The sequence below is a fragment of the Pezoporus wallicus genome, unplaced genomic scaffold (assembly GCF_028554395.1).
Source record: "Pezoporus wallicus isolate ANWC-B61680 ecotype Strahan unplaced genomic scaffold, APGP_CSIRO_Pwel_v1 contig_5485, whole genome shotgun sequence".
Classification (NCBI taxonomy): Eukaryota; Metazoa; Chordata; class Aves; order Psittaciformes; family Psittacidae; genus Pezoporus; species Pezoporus wallicus.
This window is the reverse complement of record NW_026641550.1, coordinates 5,727,253-5,752,521: the sequence shown is the minus strand read 5'-3', so window position 1 is coordinate 5,752,521 and position 25,269 is coordinate 5,727,253. Positions and strand designations below refer to the sequence as shown.

Genomic DNA, 25,269 nt, shown 5'->3' with positions numbered 1-25,269 from the left:
ACTCGCAGAGGAAAACCCATCAGTGCAAGTGGGCCATTCCACGACCAGATGGCAGAAGCTCTTCTCAGCAAAAGCTTGAATTTCCAGGGTAATGATTTGAAACCAGACTCTGAAGATATATAAATAAAGATTTTTTGGGTCCTTCTGGCAGCTGTCATGCTGCTTGAACTTCTTACAGCCAAGCACAGCATTCTGCAAACTGGATATACCCATATATACCCACAGTAATATCCTTGCAGTCTTTTGCTTACTATCAAGGTCCCTCCACTCCCTTCTCCTCTCAGAATAAAGTTCACACTTATTTAATATTTAACCTTTTAATCAAGCTTAAGTATCTAGAGAGGATATAGCAGTTTCTCATTTAAAACAAACTACTTATATTCAGTGAGAAAAAATAAAACCTCATGAATGGCTTGAGTTGATGAAGATTGATACAGCTTGGAGACTTTATAGTACAGTGACTCATGCCTTCTGGAAAATGTAATCTGTTCTGTCTGTTTAGGAAAATAGGTCATGTTTTTAAAATGTGCTAACTAACACGAAGAAAGGGGAAATTTTCTTTATTAATGGTTCTGTTATAGCATTTAAGTGTATCTGGTAATTATAGCAACTTTTTCCCTCATGCTTCCAGAAAACTTCCCCAAAGAACTCACATTACATTATAGCTGCTGCCTAGCAGAACCAATGTTTAACACAGCAAAGAAACGATGGAGGAAAATACAAATCTCTCTTCTTCCTGCTTTAGCAGTTCTCTTACAGCTTTCATCCCCTGCAATTTCCCATTGGCTTACACTTACTTGCAGTCTCCTGCTGCACAGGGGATTGCCTTTCCTCCCTTCAGATACAATTCTAAGAGCAGCATGGGAGAGAAACGTTCCGGTTTTTGGGTCACTGAAGGCCTTGGGCACTTTTGAGCCCAGTGAGTTTCAACCTGCTCTTGCAATAATACATTAGGGTAAGAGAGTTACTGTCAAAATTTCCATACACAAATCGCTACTGTCTTCATACAGGCTCCCAGAACTGAGGACTAAAGAATAGTTCTTATCGTAGGCCTAATAATGAACACATTAAATGAACACCTAATATAAAGTGGGTTCATGTGCTAATAGTTTCTTTTACATAAACTCAGAGGACTCAGCAGTGTTTCTGCATCTCTAGAAAAACACTACTCAATCTGAAACTAGTGAAACCTTACAAGACATCAACTGTTTCCCGTGTTGGTCTTTACAAAATAAACAAATTCAGAGGAAAGAGAGATCTAAAGTTTCCAATTTATCAACTTACAGCAGGACTTCAACTTGAACCACCTCTCAGAGGTAGCAGTGAGGACACAGGCCAGGCATCTAATAAACCATTTTGCAAGCAGAGCATGAGAGTTTCAGGCTCTGATGGGAGCTGGCAGCACAGAGAAGCAAGCCACAAGAAGAGCGGCAGAGTGCTGGAATAAAGAGGCGTGAAGGTGCAAGATAATTACTCAAACTAGCAGAGCAGTTTTCATAGCCGGCTTACGTAAATTCACCTGCCACCACATGGGATGCACCTGCCCTGTCTGTGATGCCAGCACTAGCCCTTATGTGGCCATTTAACCAGCTTGCGAGGGGAAAAGAGCTGAAGTCTCCCCAAGACAAGAAAAACGATCATTTTCAGCCAGATCAGCTCCCTTATTACTGACCACATGGCCATATGGGAGGTACTGCTGGGGCCGAGAGAAAGGCAGGATTACCCCTTTCAGCAGCAGCCCATGCTTGGAGGGAAGTAAACCCATCATGACACCAAACCATGATGCAAGAAAGGGAGGGCAGCACACACAGTATTCAGGACGTTAAAACCACTCTGCTGTAATGCAACTATTGTAAACCCCAAAGATCTCACTGCATTCAGATGAACCATACTCCATTTCTCCACAATGAATTATTTACACTTCAGGAGAGTGAAAGGGAAATACCAGGAGTGGGGGGTGGCGATGGTGGTGTATATCTGTTAGAGGGACGGGGCTTTCAGTGTTTCAGGTAGGTCACAGCCTGACAAGGTACAGTTTCCTGTTTGACCATTACCTGTAGACTATTTATGCAAAATCAAAAGCTCTGAGTTGACAGATTCCTTACTCGGTGCTCTCTTCAAAAAAAAGGGAACATCTCCTAAAACGCAACTTGAATTACCTTTGAAAGGTATGAATTGCTGCATACAGATACATGCCTCCCAGGCAGAAACCAAATTAATTTAAGCATCATTTCCCATGCAGGTAAACAGGCCTAAATCCTTCTTAAAAGAAAAACAAACAGACCTGATGGGGGACATTCAACACTGCACACCTTAACTTCTCTGAAACACCATGAAATAATGTATACTTATCTTCGATTACAGACTACTACAAAACTGCAGCTGAAATAGGATTAGAAACTTCTGCTGAAAAACAATTTATTGCATAACACAACTCTGACAGCCAGGGTTTCTGACCACCAACTGAGCCTTTATAAAAGGCTGCTGGGCAGCTGCCAAACCATCTCTTTGAGTCTTGGCATGTCGGACATCTGAGACAGTAGTCAAGGCAGCCACATGTCCTGTGCCATCCACAGCCCTGCACTTTTACAGTTAAACAGTACTGTCAAAGAGTCAAAGAACAGAGTAGTACGAGACATTAAACACACAAAGGTAAAATATCTCCTGCAGCTGTGGATCTGACAACTCTGATCATGCTGCAGAAGACCCAAGAGCCACAACAGGAATTTTTCAAGATCTGGTATTAATCTGAACATAAAAGTAGCTTATTAAGAAGAGGGGAAAAGAGAAGTGAGAAATGGTAGTGAGCTCCAAAAAACCTCTGCACTCCTAGATGAAAATTGCTGCCATTTATAAATTTCACATTCCAAATATTCTTTACTCTGTCTCCAGTTCCAATTAAAACTCTCCACCAAGTACACTTCAGACACATAAAACCCAGTATAGACAAAGAGTATTCAGCAGCTCAAGATAATTAAATTCAAATATATTCTTTCTAATTAATTTCATTTCGATTCAGTTCATGTTCTTATAAGGTGTACAAGCTCCAGTATGCAACCATATGAATACAGTCTAATAAAAAGCATTTTCTGCAGTTTAAATGCCTGCTAGTAAGACCTACAGATGTAAAGTTTAATATGGCTAATCCAATCCTGCTGCACATTATAATTATCTTAAGACCTTTTTCCACCCTCAAACAGAAAGCCTGATCCTTTACTTAAAAAATACTAACCACCTTTGCATGCCAAAATAATATCAAGGTAGTAGGGAACAGAGAAAGACACAACTGGTATGTTACAAATTTGCCTTCAATATTTCGACAGGAATTGAAAGTGATCTAATTTTTTGGCATCTCATAGTGTCTCAAAGGTCAGTGGTACCAATATTTTAGAGAAGCTGGAGTACTGTTGATGTGCTCAGCATCTATCCTCACAAGTACAACAGGAGGTCAGAACTTACATAATTTTTTTCGTGCCTGGATAATGAAGCCTTGCCAGTAAGAGGAAAATATCTGCTCATCTATCTCCTTTCTAGGAGTACAGTAGTGATCTGAAAAACAATGAAACACCCCACACCCCCAAAATACCCCCACCAAACAAAAACCACAACCCATCTGGTCCATCTTTAAACCCAGGAAGGCCAGTGACAGAGCCAAACATGCTAAACCTGTTGCTGGGAAATCTCAGGATATTGGGGCCTGAATCAGTTTTACCGAACCAGATGGGGAACGAAATCAGCTGTATTGACATAATCTCCTGGGATGGACAAACTGGTAACTGCACTAAGAGCATGACATGTTGATTTTGCTTGATGTACTACATAAAAATGCGATTTTTATCAGACAATTTTTGTCCTTGTTTACATCCCCAAGGGGCAGAATATCTTTTAAAGCTGAGGGGGCAGCTTACATTGAAGCTGGAAGAAGTAAACTAAACCTAAAACTCTTCACTCGTAAGTCAACTGAAGATGGCATACAAAGAGACTAAAGCTACTCTGAATGTATTTTCAGGTCAGTTTAGTTTACATCAGCAAATTTTCTGCAAGAAGATAAGCTATATAATCAGTGAAAACCTATGCTCTAAAGCTTTTTCTATGCTTTTACCAAGCTCACCCTTCGGTATTAAATGTGCTTGACTTCCAAAACACTACCCAGCAAACAACTGATGGTATTTTAGCAGCATAGGGAAGCAAATAAACTGGCATTTGTTCCGTGAGGCAACCGCTCAGGAACAGATCAGATTAATGCATCCAGTAACTTCCCAGAAGACCCACAAAACACTGTTCCAACTAACCGGTGCCAGAGGAAGGCAAAGGCCATTACATGAAGCTGAAGTTGCAGCAGATGGTTCAGGGTACCAAAGAATTTCAGACAGAACTAGGCTGAAGCTGCTCTGCCACACACAAGCCTCAGTTCTTGATATAATTTAAAATATGAGGTAGGAGGAAGAGCTAAAGTCTACTTGCAACCCTAACATCTGGCCTGATTTGTGAAGCCACGCTACACCTCTCTTGAATGTTTAAACTAAGAAGATAAGTGGCAGCCAGGAGTTTCTCTGGGGGAGAAGCAGGGTTTTCTAATAGCACAGAATGATTTTTCACACACAGGTGTGCTTCACAACAACCGGATGGATCTGTGTTAAACTGATAGGCAGAAACCAGAACCGTAAGTTTCAGCCTTCCCGTGGTCTTTTCCTTGTCTATCTTTGTTTTTAAACAACAAGTCTACATGAGAACTCTCAAAACAACGGGACAATGACTTTTCCTTCTGTGTTGTGCATTCTTGGCAGGCAGCCTGGGTGGGTGCCGTGCAGCAGAGCTCTGGGGCAGGGGTGATGCACAGGCAGGGTGCCAGGTGCCCAAGCTGGCACAGCTCCCGCAGCTAGGGACCTGCAGAGAACAAGCCCCTCCCCTCCACCACTGTTTGGGTTAGCCTTCAATTCCCTCCTCCTCCGCTCCCTGATCAATGGCAACATTCAAACTTTACTGAAGATATCAGAAGCACATCAAAGACAACCATTAAGCTTTTAAGTGCACTAATTGACATTTTAGCACTTACAAATCCATCTACGTGTTCTATCACTCAATTTAAGAGACTTGCTTCCCCGCCTGGTAAGAGTTCCCCATGTTTTTAGCGGGCAGAGGGGGATTTTCAAAGCTTTTTTTTTTTCTCAGGCAGGATTTTAGAGAATTCAAATTACAAATATAATGCACTTCAAAAAGTAACACGTTTCACAAATTTAAGAGCTCTTCCATAAAAGCTGTAAATGGCATCACAGCTATAACTCACAGGCTTCTAAGCTCCAATGAATTCTGCAGCTGTTACGGTACACTGAAGCCAAATCATTGTTACCTTCACACCACCACAACTGAAAACGCCAGCTATGATATTACAAACTGCATGGTGCTACAGGAAAAAGGGGGAAAAAATGAGAAGAAAGTATAAGAAAGAAAGACAAGAAAGGAAAAGAACCCCTGGGTGGTACTGCGGCTCCTTCTTTCTTCCTTCACGAAGCTAGCATGAAACAGACACAAAAAACATGACTGACTGCTTTCGGTTTTCCTACAGTGACTATCCCACAACAGGATCTAGGGAAGCATTTCAGCATGACTGACTCCCCCATAGAAGCTGTAAACTCAGATGATACCACATTCCTCTCCCTTGGCATGGAGACTTAAGAGTAGAGGAACCGCTACCCGGAGGCCAAGCCCAGCCTCTGAATTGCAGAAGAGCATCTCAATGACAGCAGGTCTGGACCCTTCTATTACTGTCACATACCAACATGTTCACCTTCTGTTCTGTTAAAGAAATCCTCATTCAGTCCCAATATTTAAAGCAACAAGAAAGATCAAATTAAGTTCTCAGGGTTTTAAGTCGTTCAGTTCATTGCTAGATCTATTTTAGGGTCTGAGGCTGCCAGCCACCCCCACAGAATCTGCGTGCTAAACAAGGCTTTTGACAGGCTTGTTTATACCTTCTGCAGCAATCAAAGGCAAAACATTACAAATCAAAGAACCAGGAGATAAATATAGTACTGTGCATAATACAAACCTCAAAAAGCTAGCCAGCAGCAAACCTGCTGCTCACCAAGCCCCACAGAGCAATATAAGATAACGCAGGAGAACAGAAATGGGTAGCTGAAGTAATAACAGGCTTGCACTGTATGCAGGCAAACATCCGCAGGCAGGACCTCTGAAGCATACATCCACCAAAAGAAGAGGATGCAGAATCACAAGACAAGGAGCAGATTATTCATCTTCTCCAAAAGTACCACGGGGTAAAGGTCTTAATTTAAGAATCCCAGTTTAAAGATTGGGGGGGGACTTCAGATTTTTACTGGTATCAGAAAAACACCCAAGAAAACAAGTGGGCATGGGCAACATACAGTATTTCTGTGGCTAGGATTTAAATAGAAACACAAAGACTGCAATTTTGGACCTAGGCAGCTACGCTACACACGGCAGTTATACTACACAAGTCACTAACTAGTAACTTCCAGTCCACACCATTCCCTAGAGGGGACAAAATAGTATTTTCTGTTAAATTCTTCACTATGTTGAACACGTGGTAAGGGCAGTGTCAGTTTTACTCAGTGACACACACTGTGAACTGTACTGCCCATATTTTTAGCAAACCCACCGCATCAGGGAAACATCCAAGATGTATGTTAAAATTACACCCAGAAGTAATTCAGTGGTACACCTTTGCTACTGTGCTCCTTTAAACCTTCCACCTCTTAAACTGCAAGTTCAGTGTCAGATTATAAACATCATAAAAGCTCATAAAACCCAATCATAAAACTGCCAGCTCATTTCAAGATTATTTGCTCTTAGCCTTGCAAAAACACCATGAACACTATGAGAATTGCATCATCCCTCTGCAAATCCCAACCACTCTTCATCTGCACAAAGGTAAAGTCACTGCAATCACCCTGTTTGTGTCATGATTTCACAGCATCTCCATGGGCCCTTCCATCTCACACAGAAGTGTCTACCTCCAGCCTTGACAGAGGCAGCTCCCCAGAGGACAGGCAGAAGCACAAACTGGTAGATACCTCCCCACACATCATTAGTGTCAGGTGCTGGCTGTTTGCATTAGCCTGTGTCACTGGGGCTGGGCTTCCTGCACAACCAGCCACATCACTTCACCCCTCTCTTGGGGAAAGAATACGAGCTGGATGGAAGCCGTCTGTCAGCTTCTCTGTGGAAAAGGACCATTTTAAGCGAAACTAAATTGTTACGGGTGTTTAGGCAGCACAGAACTTAATCGACAGCAGGGTTATGCCAAAACTGTCCAGGAACTGGTTAAATCATATCTAACGTAATGACAAGCAAAGCCACAGTGAAGTAATGGTTTTGAAGGCAGACAGGGATCCAGCTTGTGATTTGTAGGACAGGCCATACCCACCCACCTACAATAAACTCAATCCGGTCCTCACACTTCAAGTACCTACCGAACCACTGTTCTGCAGCTTTGCAGAAAGTTCACTTGCAGAAGTTGAAACAGAATAACCAGAAAAGGGGAAGAAAAATAGCAAGAAAGAGACAAACCCAAAGATAGAACTGGAGAGCAGCAATACGTTTTCAGGCATAAATCAGTTCTTGCAGTCTCTTGGCAAATGAGGTGGCAGCAGAGAATCATCCAGGCAAGTTCAGGAGCTGTGTTTCTGCTTATTTTAATTTGCAGTGTATTGATTTCACTGGTTTGTGAGCTCACATACTGGAGCTGGAGGCTGAAGGCAATGCTGGACCGGGCAAGGCTGATACACCCACCTGAAGAGAGCATCTCTGCTGCCAGCCTCCGCTCCCAGCAAATCAAGCCAACCAGAGGCACCACTCTGGTGATGCTGCAAGCAGGCATATCATTAATCATTCATCATCACAATCCACTGAAATTCCTTATCAAATCTCCCTGACAGATACAAGGAGGAGGAACAGACTAGTGATGATTACACTCCCTGTCGTGGGCAGGCACAAACTTGGTAGCTTGATTTTGCTACTGGAGCTGTCTTAGATGCACCAGGCACGTGATTACATCCAGTCACGTTACAGGAATGCAACGGCCTCTGAGAGTGGCAGCCCCACCAGGACACAGGGACAAAGCTACGTATGCCTTGGGAGAGAAGACGGTGCTGAATCCTAATTAAATAAAAAGGAACAAATGGTGGGACCTGTTTAAATGCCTTTGCATTGCTAGGTGACCTACTCCTCCCCACAACTCCTGCATCCTAGCCATTGCAAGTTGCTGCATACAGATGTAGCAGCAATGGTACGTCTTAATCAGTCAATGTTTTCACAACACATATTTCAAATATTAAGCACTTATTGAAGACTTAGAAGTTACTGTGTAAATATTTGTATTATATTATACTGCTAACGCTTCCTCGCCAACTGTGGAATTTTAAATCTATCTCGTCTGATAAAGCTTTATTTACATATCACACTGCTCTCGATACTCAACAAAGTGAACTGACTAAATTTACACCAACTCCATTCAAGGAGTACATGTCAGGAAAGAGCAATTCAGTGATTTTTTTGGTCTCTGGTATGTGACTAAACTAAACCACAGGCAATCAGTCACATGGCTTGGTTTGGGTTAACGCTGTTTTCACCATGTTCACAAGGAAAGCATTAGAGAAATGCACCTTGCTCTAAACATACCCCACAGCCAGCATGGTCTATACTAAGACTCCCAACACAGAGTCCGAGGGTAAGTCTCTGCTGAAGATTTCGGAAGCCAATGGTGCCCACAGACCTTACATCCACAGTGCTGATGCAGTCTGCTTCAGCCCTCTGAAGCCACCCAGGATGACAGGATGCCCCTAGGCAGTGCAACAGCCCCAGGGGTACCAGAGCTATTGCCAGAGGGAACAGGCAGGATTTCATCCACACAAGCAGAGTTTGTCACTGGTTTATTTGGGTCAGATTATCACCTCCCACTATTTTACCAGAGGAAGGCTGTGAGAAGCTGCTAATGCTCAGACAAGCAGCTAATGCTTGGGAAAACATGATCAAGACACAACCAGCAGCAACTGCAAACACCATTATTAGTCCCAGACAAAGTACCTTACTTGGAGAAAGAAACAGCCACCGAAACACGGAAATTGCTCACTATTTCTGAAAAAGACAACAGATTTAAACAGGCTGGTTTTTCATACATGCACTAGAAAATACTCACTGTGGAAAACCCTTTATCCTGCCCTCCCATCCTCTCCCCAAAAACCCTTAAAAGCAAAAAGAAGACTTATGTGACTCTGTATTGACTGCAACAGTTGATAGCAAGTTGATAATCACATCAGCTTTGAAAAATCTGTGCGTCTAAAGCATCCACTGTATTGAAGAAAACCCTGTAGAGCGATAATCTGTTTACTCACTGAATCCAACCCGCAGATGTATTCTTTATTTTACATACTGAATGAATATTTACTCTCCGATGAATTTAGTTAGACTTGCACAATCATATGTTGAAAGGGGAAAAAAATGGAGCTGAAGTCGCATGCTACCTTTCGACAGCTCTGTGAGCTGGAAATACGCCATCAATTGTCTGTTCAGTACGTGACATGAAAGAAGAAGAGCTTGCTTAATAGAAATTCACTTAATTTCACCGTATTTACTTCAGGTTTAAGAAAATGGCCATGAAGAAGACGAATTAAATATTTCTTCTTTTTATGAATAACCTCCTGTCTTATTTTGTAATGAGCTTTTAGCCCCATACCAAATTTATTACAATTTAAAATGCTATGGGAATTGGAAGAACAAAGTAGAAATGGAAATATTTGCAGAATTTTTGTTCATTTCAAAATCTGAACTAATATACTAAGAAAAAAAAGTACATCCAAACATTCTATATGAGTTACTACCAAGCTATGCATTCATTAAATAGATGTCCATTTCTGTTCTGGAGAAATATATCCCTGCTTCCACAGAAAGTCAGACATGCATAAATGAAGAGCAGAAATGAATGATTTCTGTCAGCTGGCTTATTTATGAAAACCAAAATTCAGTATGTGGCACTTTTGTACAAGTCTTTCCCTACCTTTTGCTGTGCACAGGGAAGGACAGACAGATGTACACATGAAGAAATATATGACACACACTGCCCGTGAGCTGCAGCATTTCAAGCTTCAGGCAGCTGAGCTCCAGCTCGCTATTGCTCACAGCCCTGTGACAGTGGGCCAATTTACTAGCCCCAGCCTACTACAGATAAATAAACAAGCAGCACATTGTTCACAGACATCCGTCTTATTTTTCTTTCTCCTTACCACTCAAGAAATGCTACTAATACAACAATTACTTAACCATATAAATCTGAGGTTAATAAAAAGACCATGCTTTGAGTGATAATATCTACTTTGCCATCACAGAACTAACTCTTTATTCCCTATAAATAAATGTTATTATCTGGGAATTGAACTCTGAGTGCTGAACTGGTAGCTCGCTTTCTTAGATACTTCAATACATTAAGTGCTTTGCATCAACTGCCCATTCACTAAGGAAGGTTACCAAAGAGATGCTATAATCTCATTTAGTTCTCCCAGTGTTTACCTTTTACAGACAGTCTTGGATAGAAACAAGAAAAAAATGTGCAAGAATAACGCTGGGACATTCAGATGTGGAAAGGGAAGAGAAAATATTTACCTCCTACATTAGGGATCCTTGTGCTCCAAGCCACTTCATCAAAAAGTTATGGTGCCAAAAGTATGAAGAGGTAGAAAGTGATTACAGATCGGAAACATTTTGAAATGTAGATTAAAAAAAAAAAAAAACAAACAACAACAACAAAAAAAGCCAAAATCCTGTGAAGTAACTTAATTGTTAAACAATCCATTGTGATTTTACACCAAATCTCGCTGGGTAAAAACTCAGAACCAAGACCAAAACTACATACGTAAGATCAAGGCAATGAAAAGGAGGACAAAAAGGCATAAATAACAAAGTTTCAGACCAGATATTCCATTGCTCCTCTTTTCTCTACTTCTGCCCTGTAACTCTTGCCAGGGATGGCAATCAAGGAAGACCTCCACAAAGCACAATCCTTTCTGTAATAATAAAACTCGTCATTCCTGTTGCAGAATGGGTTTCTGACCTGAAAACTGCTGGCACGTGGAAAATGGAGAGGGGAAAGAAAAAGCTCAAAATTCACCTCCAGAAGGACTGAAAACAAAAGGGCAATAAGAGAAAAAACAATGAAAAACAAGGTTACTGGTGCAAAAAGAACAGATTCTGCCTCAGCCAGGTAAGAAACATGAAATACCAACTAAAGAAAAAAGAAATAGGGCTAAAAATTGTTGTGGTGAGAGAAGGCTGCCTGGAGCTTTCAGTTTAAGCGAAACACCAACCTAGGGAACAAGTTTTACCTTTGGACAATAACCAGCCTTTAGTGCACAGTGCGCTCTAAGTGGAGCTCTTCTGAGCATGGAAGAGCAGGAGAGCAATGCTGGGGGAAAGGCTAGCACAGCACTGGGAGACCAGAGGTATACACCGGAGTGTGCAGAACTAAGTCTAACAAATGAAGCATTCAAGATACTGAAACATCTGATATTATGATGTTGCATACAGTAAGCCACTGCTGAATGCCATGTCCAATTTCACCCCCAAATTAATTGCTTTTATGTTGACTTATCGGAAGCTAACGCATGCTTGCCTACTCTGCTAAAATCATCCCTTTGCTTTGCTTTGCACACGTACATAACTAGCAGTGAAGGACACAGCAACACCTATGATGCAGGTGGCACCACAATCCGGTTCTGTAATAAATCTCATTTTAATTTAGAAAACAGTTTAAGATCCCAGACACATTAATTAACTAGGACTAGGCAATGCTTAAGGAGAGGGGCATGTCCATTGCAGCCACAGGCGTCAGCATCTGCCTCACATGATCCTGCACACTTGGGGCATTGAGAATGGGCCAAAGCTCATGAGATAATCAGCAGCCACCCAGGCAGTGGGCTGAGTTTATGACGGTGGCTGGCACAGCCAGAAATAGTTGATATGAGTGCTCATGCTCACACTGTAGAGTCGCCACAGCCAGGGAAGGACAGACATCAAAACCAACATCCAGAAAAGGTAGCTCCCAAATTTTTCCCAGGATTGGAGTTGAAGGGTAGTGGGACTGTAGCTGGAGCAGTGTCCTGGACCACAATGGGGAGACATCAAGTACAGAGGGATATGGGGAAGAAGAAGACTCATGTGGTTATAGAAAAGGTTTCCACCATTTTCACCCATAGCACATATTAAACACTCCACATGGATTCATTTCCTCAACTGTATGCTACGATAATTCACTACTCACTTGAAAGAGAAGAAAGGAATAAAAGCTTATTTCTGCTTAAGGTGAAACTCGAGTTTCTAAGCCACTTCATGAGCAGGTTGGCAATATTTCACTTCTTGGGAACAGACCTGCTCATCCCCTTGTGCCTTCACACAAATTCCAAGCAATCCACAAGGTCCAAGGGCCACTGTATACAAAAGGCCACTGAACCTGAGCATGAGAAACCCATCCCACTGACAAACCACAGCACTGCTCCACTCCTGAGGCCAGTTGCATAGGGTGTGGAAGAAGCAAGAGGCAAAGCATACATCCCACCAGAACCCTGCTACTGGTAAGGAAGGTGCACACAAACCTGCCCTACACACAGATGAGACCACCCACAGGGTGTTCCACAGGGGGAGCCAGCCCAGAAAGGAGATACGAAATGGCTTCACTTGCTTTTTACTTCATTTTCTCCCCTCTCCCTCTTATCTCTATGGCTACATATAGCTGAAAATAAAACCATTACGGAAGTTCAAAAGCAAAATCAATTAGTAAATGGAATGAGCATCTCTCTATTTTAGCCAAGCATCTTACTGGGCCCAGCTGCTGCATTTGAGCAATAAAAGCGAGGCTGTTTGTTTAATTACTCATTTATCAGAATCAGGCTTGAGTGCTGCTCTGGAAACATGGGCACTCTCTTGCCCACTGGTGGGGAACAGGCAGGGCAATGTTCCCAGAGTAGCTTCCCCGGCTGCTGCACCAAACCAGACACCAGTAAAAGATTTATCTTGCACACCGTGTTCATGGACATAAGTTTGACTTAATTAAAACAAGTTGCTCTGGGAACTGCTGAATTAATGAGACCTGACTGCATGTGGACGGACCTGTGTGCTCAGCTCCCCAGGCACGGTGCTCCCCACCGGCTGGCACGCAGCACTCAGTAGGCCAGTTGCTGGCCACTGCCCCTCTGGAGGGACCACCAGCTTCCCTCCCACTCCTCAGTTCAGTCATGCCACTTGCAGGAGTTATCTCTGAGAATGTTACCCCTCTTTCCAATTTCCTTGAGATCTGACAATGGATTATGAATCTTCTGGCGAAGGGCAGAAGGATGTCTACCATGTTACCATGTTACCATCCCTAGAGCTCTCTTCCCTTCACCTCATCCTTGTCTTTCTCCTCTTCACACCAGGTAGCAGAAGGATGGCCCATACCCTCATGCTGGCTGTCAGCTGCCCCGGCCTGCCACCAGATTCCTTCCTTTTTAACAGAGCACACTGCGTTTCTACTCATGTACTTCCAGCCTCCACCGACAACAGCATTCAAAGACAGCTGTGAAGCAACTTATGCTTTGCCATCATTTCCCCAGATTTCCTTGCAAAAGCTTGGCAGGAATCTCTCAGCATTACACCTTCAGGAAGGAGGAGGAGGAAACAGGGAGAGGCGCAAGGCACGTAATTGCTAGAAAGCTCACCAAAACCCTTGAAAGGATGTCAGATTATCTAGTCCATTCTCAGCACTATCTCACCCCTACAGCACAGATACTTGGTCCGGCGCAAAACACTCCAATAGCACAATTGCAGACAGTACCTGCAACTGTCTACCCCTGCAAGTAGATATTTGCAAAATGAAGTCAGACACATTAAAATTAGAACAATGCAACCCACAAAATTCCAATAGATTTACCTCCTTTTTTGGTGTATGTTTCTCTAAATGCAACTTGTGGCTGTCTCTTTTCCACTTTTGGCTTGTACAAACTGAAAATTAAATGGAAACACCAGAAGATCTGTAGGTAGAGTTCATAAACACTATACATACGGTGACTGGTGTCCATTTTGTCTTGTGACCACTATCACAGTCAAGTTTCTTCTCCTAAAGAACAACTGCTTTGTTTTCTGTTTGTTTGGCTTTTTTTCTTAAAGAAGTGCTAAAGTTGTTTTCACACTGCTACTCCTGCAGAGCTCAGAGAAGTTCATGGCAAACCTTTCTTTCACTGCATGTTGTAAATGTACCTAACTTGTAAGAAAATGCCTAACATCAATCTGGTCTAACCCGAGAACAGAGCTTTGCATCAGTGCAGAAGCTAAGGTGCTTAAGGGGCCAACAGCTGAGCTCTCTCCAGGCCCAGCTGTATGGAAACGTCTTCTAATACTCAATGCAAGCAACCAACAACTTGTTTCTCACACTTTCAGCTGACGAAACCTTTGAGACAGATCTTCATGTATGTCTGTCTAATTTTGTAAAGGTTTTTAACTAATTTAAGTAAAAGTGACAGTAAGGATGTGACAGCACAGGCTTCAGCTACCAAGCCACCACTATCACTTATTCTGGGCAACCCTTCTGGTTCACATTCCAGCTCCTCACGCAAACTGGAACCTACGCTGCTGCGTCCTCAAGCATTCTATTTTCTTTCTTATCTTTACACGTCTGTTGCCAGGTTAAAGCCAGAGCAGGCAACGTCTATCGGTGCTGAAATCATACCTTTGTGTTCTTACACTGACACACATCATTACAAACTCAATCAAGTCAGGAAATGCAGGTACAAGAGCCCAACCTCTCACATAAACAGAACTGTAAATCAGCCCCTGTAATCAACCTTGCATTCAGAATTATAGAACAGTTAGGAAAACACTTCTTTACTTCCCATCTAGTCTGGCTTGAAGTCACAGTTCCACACAGAGTGGGGACTCTCCAGCCCCGGCATAAAGGCTGGAGCATGGAGGTGGCCTCTCACAGGCAGAAAACCAGACGGCTACGGAGCCACTTGGGATGGGCCGAGGTATGCAAAACAGGAGCTGGAGCAGCAGGAGCAGAGAGAAAAACGATGAGGGGAAAGGCACAGCCTGCAAATCTGATTAATGTTCCTGCTCCCATTAATAGCAATGCAAAGAGATTTCTGACTGTGGAAACAACATGGTTAGAAACAAAGGAACTTAAGAATCAATTTAGGGATTTTGCAGTGTGGTTTCGACCATCCTCTGCTACACCTTACTGCTTAACGATCTCCAGTACTGCTAGAATAACAGACAAAAACGAAGTCTGTAGGTAGATCGCAACAAATTCTGTATTGTTACACTTTAATTCACCTGCAAATCCTTACTCATGTTACAAAACTGAAAAACTCAGACACAATAACTACCACACACACACTAATCACCTTAACAGCTGAAAAGGGAGGAATGTTTTCCAGCCTCTTAAAATGAGAGGTCATATATATCCAAAAAAGATGCACGGTATAAAATTTGACTCTTTTGAAGTCAAAGGCAGAAGACAGGGAGATCAGTTGAGGATTTCACCAAGAAGCAGATATAATACTCCCATGATGTCAGGGGAAGTGGATGCGATGGGTTATACTTAAGTATTTCAGCAGAAAGTCACGCTGAAGTTAAAGAACAATACTCCCCTGAATATACACTTGCTACTCGGTAGTAATAGAGCTGAGTTTAAAAAAGGAAAATAAAAATAAACCAGTAGCCAAAGAAGAGGGTATCAAATGCATTTTTTCTGCTCAGGAACCAAACTGGACAGGAAACAGCCTGTTATGAACTCTGTACTCAGAAAAAGGCATCCAAGAAGCCAGCCAGCCCCCTCCTCAGACAGGCAGCACCAAGGGACCTGCACACCCTGTAAGTTCGTGTGCATCCAGGAAGACCCACTGACTGCACCTCACTGTATCTTAGCTACTCCTGGTGATAACCTATCATGCGGCTCTACGTATTCACATCCAAGAGCAGCATTTCCTTTAGGTCTGCATGGGAAGTGAGAGGGGCAGAGGAGTTCAGCTCAGGCAAAGCTGTGAAAAGCTTTTTGTCTTGGCAAGTATGACTTTATCAAGCAAACTTCATTACATATGATTGCCACCACTGGAAATCCTGCACGCTTTAGCACTTGTAAGACCTCTAGGTGTTGGCAAGGAAACACAGAAGGATGCACGAGATTAAAACGAGAAGTTGAAAATTGCTTTTTGAGTCACTTGCATACTTTTTTTCCTTTGTTTAGCTGATCCAGAGCTGCAATCCACAGGCGAAAAAAAGAAGTGTCGGCATTTTTTTTGCAGGCTTAATTTCCCTTTATGGTATCCTTCCTTTCATTCAGCTGTTCCACAGGAGTTACTTTTAGGTCCAGCAAGCCAAAACCTATAAAGTTTGTCCAGAACTACACTTCTAAAGCCGAGCAGTGCCAGAATTCAGCTTTATTTCTATGACAACTGCACTTTTCTCAGTTTTTTTTTTATTTCTTTTAAACCTTTCCTTCACATTGAAGTACTTGATGGAAATAGAAAAGTGTTTCCAAAGAGGATACATTTCATCCCCGGGCCTTTCTTCACCAATCCACCAAATTAGGTAACTCATTATGAGGAATTAACAAGAAAGGCATGGTCAGCTAGAGGTCTGGTTTAAAAGGAAAGACATCTGGAATCCGTTTTGTTCTTCTAGAAGTAGTCTGAATTTCCCCCCAGGCATCAGTACCTCCAGACACTGCTTTATTAAAAATAGTACAAATCAACTCCTTGTATTTCTTTACCTTCCATCAAGCATATTCTGAAATGGCACAGTGCAAGAAGCAGGTCCTCAGGAAGTCCCACTCTAAATGTTTCTGTTGGCAAGTTAGGGAAGCCAGTAACCATGGTAGGACCTGGACATGGAAGATCCCAACAGGTAAGGTGGGAGATGGTGGCTCTGCTACTCGTTATAGCAAGGAGGCTGAAACTCGTAAGCTGAGGTGTAACTGTCCCCCATGCCAGACCACAACATGTAATGGGGAAAATCCTGTTAAATACAAAATCTCCTCTGGAAAGATTGGTTTGTTTTGATTCCTACAAATATTCTCATAACTGATCCGTGAAATAGAAAATACAGAAAAAATATTTTTCTGTAGAAGAAATCTAGCTTTGTATGGTGGGAGCATTTAAAAAACCCTGTAGTATTTGCAACCAACACATTGTATTTTTGACACTAGAGAGAACAAAACAATCTATCTGATGTTGCTGCCTAAATTAGTTGGAAAGAGAAAAGGTGATAAGTGGATTTTAATTTCAAGCTAATGATTCACAACTTACAGCCCCCAGCCAGATCCAGCCACCCAGAGAAGTTACTCATTTTGGGCTCCATAGGATGCACCCCTTTTGACAGGGTCAGCTTTAGTTAGCACTCCACGAAACAAGCAAGACATTCTGCTTATTGCTACAAAATCCTTGGGAATCATAGGATCATCAAATAACTTGAGTTGGAAGGCACCCATAAAGATCATTGAGTCTGAAGGTCACAAATACTTTCAAATCTTTAATTTTGTCTTCTACGAAAACATTCACATCATTGTATCTATCTGTGACACACACACACGAGATTATTTTTCCATTTCCACAGAGATAAATTCTGTAGATGACTACTTTCCACTCCATGTGAAAGTGCTCGTCTGTGTCTTTAAGTCCAAAAAGCCCTTCCACCCCAAATAATGAAGCTAAACCTTTACCTTCAATTCTCCTTTCACCACAGTGGCTTCTCTTATCACTCCAGCTGTACTTTCCTCAGAGCTGCAACATGATGCTCAGGTCTGGAAGAGCTTAGAAATACTTATTTTTTAACACAGAGTGTTGGGGTTGTTTTTTTCCCAGTACACATAAAAACACCATGCTGGAATGATCTTTCTTACAAAACACTAGTTCTAGATTAAAAACTGACTGATGAATAGCTCTTTGTGATTTATAAATTTTTGAGGTCAAAAGACTGCAGTATTTTATGAGGTAGCTGCTGTAGTCACCAAAAACCAATGAGCTACAGATATTTTTTATTATTATTATTTTTAAGGAATTTTATCCATAATCATTATGTTTCCATGATGGAAAATTCACTTTAGGCCCAATATTGCTAAAATGTAAATAAAGGCAAAAAACCACTGCAGCTGAAAGAAATGCCTGAAAGAGTTGGGAAACCAGTCACAATTTCTAGTAGGCTTCAGAGGCTATGGGAGCACTTAGCATTTAAGTTGAGACAAATGTTTCAAGAATCCTAAGGCATACAGAACATAATGGCAGTAATTTACATTTTGGAGTTAAAAGAGAGAAGGCATGCATGTTACACAGAGGGAAAACGCAAAGAAAGAATTACTTCAACAGCTATGAAAATCCCTTGGGAAAATAGTATTTCAGTTTGAATGTGTTCCTTCCTATTTCTTTCCCCTTCTGGAAAGCATTACTAATTTTTTTTCCTTTTTAACAAGTATACATATATAATATACACGTATGAACTGCATTTAAAATTGTTCAATAAAATTACTACATTAAAGAAACCACACACATTTCCAAGCGAATCAAGAAAGACAGACAGACCCTGTTCTCACAAACCAGAAACACTGCCAGATACATAGGACTGCCCAAAGTCACAGAACAAAGAAAACTCATGCAGATGAGCAACATGTGGCAAACCTTTAATCAGCCTTTTTTTCTGTGAGTGCTAACACCAGCAAAAGCCAACACCAGGAATGCCAATATTTCACAGAGCAGAACAAAAACCAGTCCTGACAGCACAGGGGCATCTCACAGTGCCATAAAATCACAGCACCACACAAGCCAAAGAAGAAACACCTCCGAAAATCAGAAAATCAGAAACATAAAGTGTCTTGGACAATGCATTCAGATCCTTTGGGATCATGGGGGGGGGGGGGGGGGGGGGGGGGGGGGGGGGGGGGGGGGGGGGAAATAAAAAAAAAAAAAGGAAAAATATAATTTCTATTAATTTCTATTATAATTCAGACAAACTCATGGCAGGCAGTCATCTCATACATAGCGGAGTGCCTAGAGAAGACGCTTACTGAGACACAGAAAGACCTGGCTTGCCAGAAGAATTTTTTCAGCTCTCTTTCTCCCAAAGGACTACACCAGGATTCTCTCAAGATCAAAGAAGTGACAGGCTACATCCTCTTTCCTAAGGGTCTTGCCATCCCTCACCTATGGTGTGATGGGACACACACCCACAGTACACAGGCACTATTCAGGCATAAAAGCTGGAGAGATACTGGTGACTGATGTCTTCCCTTTGTCTATGACAACGGTTTATTTATCCTGCCATCTGGCTGGATCCACTTACACAGATGCAAAAATGCAGCCCTTCATCTTCTTTCTTTGCCAGACAGGTGACTATTAAACAATGGAGCACCTAACATTTAAACAATGGAGCACCTACATTTAGGCTTAAGAGATGCTACTCTTACTACAAATTGAAAGGCAGGCCTCGGAGGGATGAAGGCCACGCATGTCCCCCTAAACAAGGCAGTGGCATGCAGAAGCTCATGGATCACTGATTCAAGTCTCAGGTCTAGACTTGGCACGCACGAGGTGGCTTACTGTATCCACCAGAGGAGAACCAGGCTTGTTTCACTGGGCTCAACAAAGAACAATCTGCAAGTAGGTATGCAGCTATGCTTGTCACCTCTCTGCATCAACAGCTACACCACAGAGAGCCAAGAGGCATGCTTCTAATACGGGTTATGGAGGGAAGTGGATTTAGAAAGGACAAATTTTCCTGCTTCCCCAAAGCCAAATGGGGGCTGGGAAAACTACTTCACAGATTTAAAAAATTTAAAACAACCAAAACCCCAGAATAAATGGCAGTGCAAGGGAGGGTAGTATCTGTAGCCAAACATGAATCAAACTGGCCACAATGATAGAAATATTTTATAAAGCCACCACCAGAACTTTTATTGTACTTAAAAAAATTTTCCTAAGGGCAAGGCTTTGTTCAGGTTTTGCTCATTAGATTTCTGCAGTTTCTACCCTACATTGGAATATTTGACACTATAGGCTGCTCTAACCCAAACACATGCATCAGCCCTGCATCAGAATCCTGAAAGGAGCTGCAAGATCAACAGCCTAAATCATTTCTTGTGCTGCGGCTTTGTTCTCTCCTTTTACCTCTGATCTGGCAAATAAAATGATGTTTAACCTAAGAGTCAATACTGCTACTGATTTGCATGTACTTACTACAGATGCCTATGTGGATTGTCTGAGAACGAACGTTTTTCACAGTGAGCTGATGAAGATTACGGTAATTTACTTGATAAATGCACAAACATAAACTCTAAAAAATATTTAAAAGCACATTTCACTGTCAAAACCTTTGTATTCTTTAGGTTCTGATCTATGTATTTAAGCATTAAGGAGATCGGCATTTTCAGACTTGTAACATTTTCATCTTCCTCCTTCCCTCTGCACGCTCTCAGCCATACTAGTTTCCTCGGCGAGAGCTTCCACTGCCCATTAACAGCTCAGAGCACAAGTTACCACAGCCGTGTTGGATGGCCCCAAATCCAGAAACAGAGCTTAGAAAAACAAACAAAAACCAGGGAACCTGATTAAGATGAAATGACTTAATGTGCATGTTGAGCTTTTGTTTGTCTATTTTAATGAACAGTGCATTGCAGGGTATGAAGACTGATTTATAAAGAGCCATGGATGTTCCTGCACAGAAGGCAATCAGTTCCCAGCTTAATTATGCACCGTGAAAATAAAATTCTCTTTAACCATTTTGAAACTGCCTTTTAGTTTGGCTTAAATGCCTCCTTGCCTCCCGTTTGCCCTTGCCCTGGTTACAGGATCGTGTCAGAAGCCTTGCTAGAGCCACAAGAGAAGCAGGACGACCTATTGTACGGCAAGGTTAAATACAGCAGCATTCCATTTACTTCTTCTGTACAGCTTATTGTGCCGCACACTTCTGCCATTTAATTTCTACCCATACGTAAGTGGCTTATGCATTCCTTCATTAAACCCACCTGCCAACACCTCACAAACATTTTACCTTTTCATCTTGGCCTCTTCAATTCCAGCCCACTTTAAAAACAACAACAAAACAAACAAAATAAAACCCCCCTCTGTTCAATGCATGATTCATTTCTGGACAGCTTTTTATTCCATCAGTACTTGGGGATGAGCAAAATTAAACCTTTTCAGAGCTGACATCAGCCCACCAAATTCTATCAGAACAAGAGAGAAGTTTCATAATTGTGTTTTGTCCTAATCTGCACCATTTTATTTTATTTTTGCTTGGCTATCGATGCACACTGCAATGGAACATGAAAAGGTTTGTGAGAGCCGGGCTAGGTGATGCCCGTCTCTTTCTTCCTCGGTAGTTACAGTTAATTTATAACCCAGTAACGTGCATGTCTCGTTCAGATTATTCCTTCCAATGTGCATTACTCAAAAATTAATTTTATCTTCCAGAAAGCTGCCCACGGAGCCTACCATGGCTGTATATCACGTAAGAGAGGAAGGAAGACACTTATTTGGTCTCAGGGCTACAGCTTGTAACTCCATGATCAAGGCAGGCACAGGCTGCCTGCAGATAAGAAGAGTGGGGGGAGCTCCAAAGCTGTGCCATAGCAGCTTTACGGCAGGCTGTCCCTCTACTCCTTTTTGGAGCAAGCAGGGATGGATGAAGGCAGACTCTGTGGATGGGGCTGCAGCCTGGCAGGGGATGCAGTGACACAGAGCCGCAGGCCAACAGGGCCTCAAGCTGCTGGGTGCTTGTCGATTTGACAGGGTCTGCACCCCAATTACAACCTTAATCCCGCACAAGTCTAAAGCAGGCGGGGGGCTGCTGCGCTGGGCTTTGTTTGGTTTCTCTTTTGGGGGTGGTGGTACTGGTTTTGGGGGTTTTCTTCAGTAAATCTCTGTGTGCACTTGCAGAGCTGGATAAATAAAAAACATGTGCATTTATCTCCAATTAAACTTCTATGTAAATTTATATGCAAATGTAAGTGCAACCCTCGGGCTCCTTGGCGAGGAGCCAGTTCAGCCCCTGGTACTGCAGAAGTTACACACCACCGATGTGACACACGTGAGACCTGCCACGCTGGAGTTCAGCCAGGGGAAAGCAGGGATGGTCCCAGCCTGGAGAGAACCAAACTGGGGAGGGGCTGCGGTTTTCGAAACCCCCAAACACGTTGCATCCACGCCATCAGAAAAAGCCAGCACGTCACTCAAATGCAAGGGAGAACGCAAATGAATGTGTCATTTTGTGAAGAGCAGATTTCTTTCAAGCTCTTCTCCCCTCCCCCTGGCTCTTCAACGTTTCTCCCAAGCCTGCACACTGGGAGCCAAAACCTTTTCATCGGCTCCGTCTACAGGTGCAGTAACAACAACCCCAAAAAAAAACCCAGGAAGACAAGCAGGCAGCTACAGGGGAAGAAGAAGAAGAAAGAAAAGAAAGAAAAAAAACAGATTTGAAAAGCACATTAATCTGCTTGACAAGCCATGAACCACACCGCCGCTTTAATTAGAAGCAGAATCTGGGGAAGCAGAGGGAACACGGAGGTGCAAGCATTTATAACAAAAAAGGGACTTATGATTTAATGACCTCCTCTGCTAGTTTAAAAATTAATGGGGCCAAATCAGATTAAAGCAATTTTAATACAAACCAGTCCGACATTTATCACTGGTGTTAACTGTAAGGTGGCTCCCCCATCGTTTCAATAGAGTAAGAAATTCTGCTCCTTTTTCATCCAGGCTGGCTCCAAAATTAATTCTTAAAGCCGCCTCGTATTTAAGGTGTTTCTGCTGTCATTCAATGTGCACTGCTGACTTTCAGTCTCAACTCCCAGTTCTTCAGGATGACTCTTCCCCATCGCACTGCTCCAGGCACAGCCCAGGAGAGGAGACGGGGAAACCCCAGCTCGCACTCGGACAGCGGCAGCAGTGCAACTAGCTCTTGGCACACTTGAGGGTCAGAGTGGTTCTTTCTTCCTCCTCGCACCCCAATGACCATCACAACTTCATGCTCGGAAGCAAAGATCCTGGTCGACACAGCTGGAAGGAGGTCAGCCAGCTGGATGCCATCCACCCAGCCTTGGGGTGACACCAAAGCCCCCTGCACACCGCCGGGCACTTCCTGGCATCAAAACCTGCCTTTGATTTATAGTTAGCAATTTCCCATCACCACCACTGAGAAGGGAGGAAGCGTAGCAAGCGGTATCCTCCTGATAGAAAGAAAGTCTTTTTGAACGTGGCATTTCTGCAATGCTTTGAAGGCAGAGTCAGCCTAGAGAGCTGCATGTGCCAAGAGCGTGGGCTTCCACATTAAACCTTCCTGGGGAGAAGTCAAAAAAAACACCCAAACAAACCCATCTTGCAAACACCAGTGGATGGCAAGGCAATAGCAGGACTGCAGCCGCAGCATACAAGTGCTATCACTCCTCTCCTCCTGCCTAGTTGCTCTGGTTGGGTTTCAAAGATAAACATTATGAAAGCAAGCATCTGGATGCCTCTCTTTTTCACAGAAAAAGTATACCTGAATTATTCCTCAGAAAAATAATTCAGTAAACTGGGAGTACAAAATTCAGGATAGACAAAATACCAAGAAAGCCAACTGCAAACAAAAGTTAATCTTCTTTGGAGAGGTATATAAACCCCATTATGGTTTAAAGGCTAATATCAAAACTTTAACTCTTTCAAACCAAGTTACCAAGACTGTAGAAAGGAACCTAGTTTATAAACTCAGGTGATTTATTTCTAAAGTGCATGAGATTCACATTTACTTGCTTACCACCGAGGGTCAAATTTTCTGGAGAGATGAACCATTTACAGAGAAATATTCTTAATTCAAAGTGTATCACAACTCGAGTTTTACTTCTTACAGCTGCAGTGCCCATCAAAAACCGAGCTGCACAGAGGAGCTTTGAGCCACTGAATGAAAAGCAGATGAGATCAATCCAACACATTCCTGGGGTGTAAAAAGATATGGGGAACAAAAATGAACACAACCCCAAATGTGCTATTTTTCACTCTGTCTCCTGTCCAAGTATCATTACATCTCAAATCAGAAGAGGAATGCCTCTCACTGTCCCAGCTGTGACATGGGAGGGACATCGCTTCCCAAAGATCGAGGGACATAAACCTATCCCCAGCACACCGGGACACCTCTGTGCAGCTGCCTGGGCTGCATCTGTAAAGCACCAGAATCAAACCTACAAAAGCCTATTACACAGCAATAAGTAGTTAAGCTGCAGAGAAAGAGCCCATTACACCACTCCACTTAGCAGGTAAATGGTCTTCTCTCTTCCACTGCTTCCCTGGAAAAATATGCAAAGCTGGGATAGGAGGAATGCACAGGGAGAGAAATTTTTGGCAGTGAAAACTGTCAGAAGGAAGTAGGTCTGAAAAGAAGGGTGAAAAATTTTTCCTCAGTTGGACCTTAACAACATGGAGACTGCTCCATGTTACATATTAAAGCAACATCTATTTTTAAAAACCTAAGAATATAGTATCAGTACATACTGCCTCGGGGTTACATCCATCCCCTGCTTATTAATTAATTGGCTTGTTAAAACAACAATTTAGAGGCCTGTACTGCCTAGCGAGCCAAGGGGCCTGTGTTCTCCCTGCCAAGATCCATGTGCATTGGTCTAAACCCTCCGATGTCAAGCAGACACCATTTCTGTCAAAGATAACTGAGACGGGGCATTAACTCTTAGCAACATCTGCTCAGCACTGGAGGGATGGACCAACGACACGGCACGAAGTGTAACTCCAAAATGCCATCATTTAAAGGGTTGGATGAAACATCGCTTGCAAGACCATTTTACAAAAAAGTAAAACAAAGAGAATTTGCTTTGTCTGCCAGCAGTGCTAACAATGAAATAAGAAACTGAGAGATCTGTAACCATCTCACAGGTCAGACATAAAAATTCCATATAGCTCCCACATTCTCTGTAGACTGGGCCTCTAGGTAACACAAGCTTCACGTTCCTTCAATGTACCAGTAGAAAACACTCACCTGGCTGCAACCTGAATACAAATAAACCATCATTGAAGCACCTCCCCAACACACCGGCTTTCCCATCGTGTTAACATCCGCCCAATTAGGTCCTTTCATGGAGCACGTATCAATTCCCAAATACTCATAAATAAATCCAAGAGGCATCAGGACACAGCATATTTAGGCATCCTTTGCCTCTCCGTTTTACAAGGGCTTATGTAATCAAGACTAAAGGGAAGAATTTAGCTCCAAAACCTCACCTGGTGTAAAACTGCC

At 42.6% G+C, this 25,269-nt stretch overlaps 1 protein-coding gene across 1 annotated transcript in view; it reads right to left on the bottom strand.

The window, feature by feature from the left end:
• The window catches only part of JARID2 (jumonji and AT-rich interaction domain containing 2), a 222,718-nt gene that overhangs the window by 135,141 nt on the left and 62,308 nt on the right, over positions 1-25,269 (bottom strand). The gene's annotated exons all lie outside the window — the stretch shown is intronic.